Genomic DNA, 6000 nt, shown 5'->3' on the forward strand with positions numbered 1-6000 from the left:
TATCACAAAGAGGGCAGAGTCATGGGGGAAAGTGTTCGCAATTGTAACATCTTGTACTTCCAGCTTGGATTTTGGACACAGAAACAGCCAATATTTTGAAGAGCAGAAATCGTACGCAGGGAGAACAGTCTTTAAGGAAGAATAACTAGCAGGTGGTCCAAAACGACAAAGAGTTCTGTGACATCTTGAAGACTGACACATTAACAGAACAATTCTATTCTTCCCCACCATAGCATGAGGCCATGCTAAAACAGGCTACACTGCATGCTATATGGGGGTGGGTGGGGACCAATTGGGAGGCTTGGGAGAGGTAAGGGAAAATATTTTCCCTTAACAGTTCGTAAGCACCTCAATTGCCAATGGGTTTCCCCAGATCTGTGCCAGCTCTATAGCTGATGACAAGTTTTTTTTTTTAAAAGAAATTCTAATCAAGTTTTTTCTCCATCTAATTTCCTTTTGAAGATTTTCTGCTGAAGGAATTAAACAAAGAGTTCTGCAGCCCCTTACAGATGTACAAATCACTTCAGCATAAGCTTTTACTGGCACAGTCCACTTTACTGGATGTGTGTCATTTTGAAATCTGCAGCAGAATGATTTTGGAGACTGACATTTTTCCCTGACTGGTTTCAGAATGTGGACATTTTGATGTCAAATCAGTGCCCTTTTGCTTAGAGACTGACCTGTTTGCGCCATATGTAGACCGCCGAAGGAGACTGCTGGCAGATATCAGGGTAATAGCTGAGCAAATGAATCGGCCCTAATTAGTGTAGCTGATTAGTGGGTCCTGAAATGGTGTTGCGTGAATAACTAGGGGGACAGACTTGGCACTTCATGCATCTGATTCAAGAAAGCTTATGCTAATAAAAAAAAAGTTAGTCTTTTAAGATGTCACAGGGCTGGCACATAATGAATAATTGGTAACAAGTTTTCATATACGTAGTACAGCTTTTCCCCTTCAAAACAGGAGCTGCAGAGTTGCAACATGCCTGGTGGGAAAGACAGGTGCTGTTTCTCTCCTCCTACTCCTTTAAGTTGCAAGAGGGGCTGCCCCATCTAATTGGAACCCTTAAGGTGGGGCTCCAAACTTTATGCTCCAGTCAGGAAGTGGATGTGGCTGTGTCAAACAGAAAGGCTCTAGCGCAGGGGTATCAAACTTGTTCCATACAGAGGGCTAAAGTAAGCATTCATGGTGCCTGCTGAGGGCCAGAAGATATGAGACAGCCCAATTATAATGGGAGATGGAGAAATTGCTTCCGGGGTAACATTCAGCTTAGGGGCCAGCTGCTGTCCCCATAGTTGGATCTGTTGAGCTTGGAGAAACCTGCTATAGTCTCTTGAAAAGCTTGTCCCAGTAGCAGTAGTAGCTTGTCCCAGTAGTGTCCCCTCCAACAACAGTATCCCTGCCCCAATCCCATTCCCCCACTTGTGCCAGGGTGGGAGGATTATTGTAGGGTGGGAGCCTTTGGGAGGGGAACAGTGTTTTAAACCCCCTTTCCTTTCCAAAGCCTCTTGCTCCACCCATCCACTGGATTCAGCACACACTTTTACAGCACAGGTGCATCGGGGAGGGGGGAGGATAGGATTGGGAATTTCATGACTAGCATGCGGCAAGCACATTTGACCTGGCTAGTTTGAGGATCTGGGCTGCTGGGATATCTCTCATCATTTTTGTACTGATTTGTCACTTTTTTATGTTTATGTGTTATGTTTATATAATTTTACAGTATGTTTTCTTTTTAATTATAATGGTTTCCCTTGCTTTTTAGAAAAAAAAGATTCTAAATTCTGACATGGCAATGTAACGGCGTGGCACAGGATGTGCTGCATCCCCCAGGGAAATTTCATCTCAGGAGGTTTCTTCAGTTAGCCCCAGCAGCTGCAATAGGTCAACTTGTACCTGCACCAGCAATATAACTTGTGCTAGTCCAAGTTGATACGTATCGGCTGATCAAACTAGAAGGAGGATAGGATAAGACACGCACCCCAGGCCTGATCTGCCCATTTCCACCCCTGTCACCACCTTCCCTCACCCCATTCCTCTCCTTTCCTGTACTCCCACTGCCTTGCCACCACCCCAGCACCAGACTTACCTGCTCTAGCGGGCATCACCAACACTATGGCAAAAGCTCTGGCCTTCCTGCTGGCATACCTCACCTTCATGGTGTCTCATTTTATGGAATCCTGGCAGAACACATGTTCAGCTGGCATGCCACTTAGTTGAGATTGGGATGCCCATGTCTTACTTATTCATTCAGACAAAGTTAGAATGCTACATTCCAAGAATTTGAAACTTGTGGCTTCCAGTTTAATTCTGTTCCTGCAGAAATAAGACTTCACAGAGACCGGTCTATTTGTGGAAGAAAATGTTAGTGAAATGTATAGTGTTCACAAATGTCCCCCACTCCTATTCCTTATTCTAAGTAATAAAAAGCAAATGATGAATTTTAAGCCAAGTGTATGATGGAACAAGTACTTCTCCACTGTGCATAATTAACCTGTGGAACTCATTTCCATGGAATATTGTAACTGCTATTAGCATAATTGGTTTCATAAAGGATTAGATAAATTTGAGGAGGATAAGCATGTCAGTGATTACAATAACTTGGAATGGAGCCTCCGTTTTTAAAGAATCACAACTGTGGTCATCAGATACTGTGGACACAAAATAGTGAGTGGCTATGTCCATCATGCCTTTTATGAGTTTCCTTTGGAAGATCATTTGGAAGATCATACTAGAAAATTGTGTGTGCTTTCTTGGCTAGGTGTACCTATTATGGTAACTCTCTTGTACTTTTTTTTTTTAATCAAAAAATAAAATTGCCTTCATTGCTTTTCTTTTTTCATACTTTGACCAGAGAATTCAAAACTTCTTGTTTATGTCTGACAATCTAGTGTCTTCTTAAATGCCAAACACTCAGTATTCCACACTGGTGTCTCAAACAGGCAAAATTAAAAATAGAGATGAGAAATCGCAAGGCGGAATTGGAAAATTACATTGAAAGGCAACAAGAGAGGAAAACAAAGGAACAGCCAGCTGTACATTTCAGCATATGCCAAACTCCTTCCCCCCCCCCTTTTTTTTGGCAAACAGAAATTAGTAAATGTTTAATATGTGCTGCAGTACATGAAAAATGTACCAAGACAGAAATGCTAGTTGTACTAACTAAAGAGACTGAAGCATCAATGCTAAAAATATACATGAGAGAGGTGGACTGTATGGAAGAAACATATGCCATGCTTGAGTGAAGTGCCTGTGAAAGTGAGTCGCAGAAAAGAAGACTGGTGCATATCAAGTCATCTCTCCATGTCTCATGTAGGTGCTTTCCTGTACAATATGAAGCTTGCCCATGGCCCAGAGGGGGGTAGATTGCACTCTTTCTATTTCCAAGGGAGAGTGGAAATTTACAGAAAGAAGATATTAGACACCAGGCTGAGAAGGATGCTTATGTTCTTCTTGGCTACTCTGTGCATCTTGGATGGATGGATTTTTATTCAATCTTCTCAAGCATACATATCTATCCACCCCAGCCCATGCAGGTAGCCCAATCCTAACCAGCACTGGAGCAGCAGGGCCGCTCAGCCCAGACTGTATCCAGAGCTGGGAAGAAGCATGCTGGAAGTCTCCTCAGCGTAAGGGGGCATTTATCCCCTTATCTCTGTGTAAAGCCCAAGCCTGCTCAATCTACCTATGTGGATTTGCACCTGCTAAAGAGACAGCACAAGGATCAGCGTGCATCACCACTACCAATCCTGCCCCCCTCTTCGGCCCAACCTGCTCCGTCTCTGCCCTCCCCAATACCATTACCCCCTCCCTGCCTTCCCCCAGTCTTTGTGCCACCTTTGTGCCAACCAGCCTTTGGTTGGAGTTTACCTGCTCTGCCAGATGCTCCTTTTGGATCCAGCGCTGGTGGGATGGCGCAGGTTTTCCCACCAGCCTTCTTTACTCATTAGGTGTCACAGAGTGCTTTTCGGGGGTTTTTGCGACACCCTAGGCTGGCGCAGCAACTGCTGCACCAGTGCTACTGGAGGTTTGGATTGTGTTGAGGCAACCAAGGCAGATTAGGCTTTGTGGTAGAGGCCACATTCAAATATTGTTCTTTCAAACTTCATATTGATTATATACTGCAAAAATGGGAATCTTGACATGACTATTTGTGTGATAATATCAAGATTACTTTCGTATGATATGTTTACCAGTAAGCAGGAGCATATGTGCCTACCAGTAATACACTGCAGATGGTCCTAAATACACTGTGTGTGTGTGTGTGTGTGTGTGTGTGTGTGTGTGTGTGACAGACAGACAGACAGACAGACAGACAGATGCTTCAGGTGCCTGAATTTCAAACTCAGTATTTTCACAGTTCCATCAGTTGTCCAAGGCTTGCAATTTTAAAACCAATTAAGGAGCCATTGTTTTAATTATCTAATTAGATAATAAGTAGCAAGTAACCAAATCTGTGAAAATTCATATAAATCATTAATGGTGCTAAGTAACATTGGATCTTCACAGTTTGCAAATATCTCCCTGAATAGCCTACCAGCTGTCCAAATATTAGCAAATTAAGGCTATGAATTCCCAAATACAAAAGAGCACATTTCTTACATTCAGCCCTCACATTATGCAATACACGCAGAAAAACTACTACAATGTTGCATGCAATGTTAGATTGCATAGAACTGGCCCTGGATCCACTCCAAAACATGATCTGTGCTTGGGGCTATTTTCATAATGTACACAATTATGTCATCTATGTCATCAAATGCCCTGTGTGAAGGAATTCATGAGAGAGAGAGAGAGAGAGAGAGAGAGGTGAAGTCCACATCATACCTATTCCTGCTGAACTGGAATATGTTAAGCCAGGGAAATGATTTTAAATTAATCCAGTACTTTTTATTAACACAGTGAGTTGCTTTGGGGACTCTACTCTCAAAGTGGACACATAGAGTAGATCTAGGAAATCTTCTTCCAAGAATTTTTATTTACTGGAGGAAACTCTGGAACAAACCTTTGACTGCCAACTATTTTTCCCCCATGTTTTCAAACAATATGGGATAGCTCCAGCATTAATTGTCCTAGTTCATTGGGATAATTTGGAACCCCAGCACTTTGCATGCTAGAGTTTTAGGAATGTCCTGTGTCATCATGTTTTTCAGGTGGGCTATTGGCCAAGACTGTTGGGGCTCTCAGGACCCCAAATCTGGCCCACAGGGAGCTCTCAGTCTCCAATGAGTCTCTAGTCCTCAGGACACTTGCTGGAGCCCACACTGGCCGATGCGACTGCTCTCAGCATGAGGGCTAACTGGTCAACCTCTCACATGAGCTGTGGGCTGAGGGCTCCCTCCACTGCTTGTTGTATCACGTCTGTGAAGCAGCAGTAGCAGCAAAGGAAAAGCCGGTCTTGCTTAGCACAAGGCCTTTTATAGGCCTTGAGCGATCGCGAGACCTTCATTCATTCATATAAGTTCCACCTCTAATATATTCAATTATGTAAATTTATTCAAGTTTTTAATGTAAATTGTTGTTTTTTTTTTCATGGCCCCAAGCACTGCATCAGGGAGATGATGTGGCCCTCCTGCCAAAAAGTTTGGACACCCCTGGTCTAGTGGATTGCAATAGATCTTCGTTTTAAAAAGTGGCTCCTGTTTTAAAAAGTGGGTTGCCCTATTTAGTTTAGGAAGCACTGTATTACACAACCACTCTTTGTTTCAGGTACTCTTCATGCAGATCCCACTGCTATATTTTCCTTATATATAAAACTCTCATTCAGCGAAAAACTGAGCATTTTAATGTTTGAATGCTCCCGTGTCTTGTTCCTGATGAAAAATATGTTGGGTGTGTGTGTGTGTGTGTGTGTGTGTGTGTGTGTGTGTGTGTGTGTTTTCCAAAGTTGGTACTGACATCTGCTCATATTATTCTGGTTGGTAAGGATAAAAGAGGGAAAATCACTTGACTTGAAGGGTGACAGAAGTAGGTCCAGATGGGCCTAGCCCTACATAGCA

This window comes from Tiliqua scincoides, chromosome 1 (genome assembly GCF_035046505.1).
Source record: "Tiliqua scincoides isolate rTilSci1 chromosome 1, rTilSci1.hap2, whole genome shotgun sequence".
NCBI classification, from domain to species: domain Eukaryota; kingdom Metazoa; phylum Chordata; class Lepidosauria; order Squamata; family Scincidae; genus Tiliqua; species Tiliqua scincoides.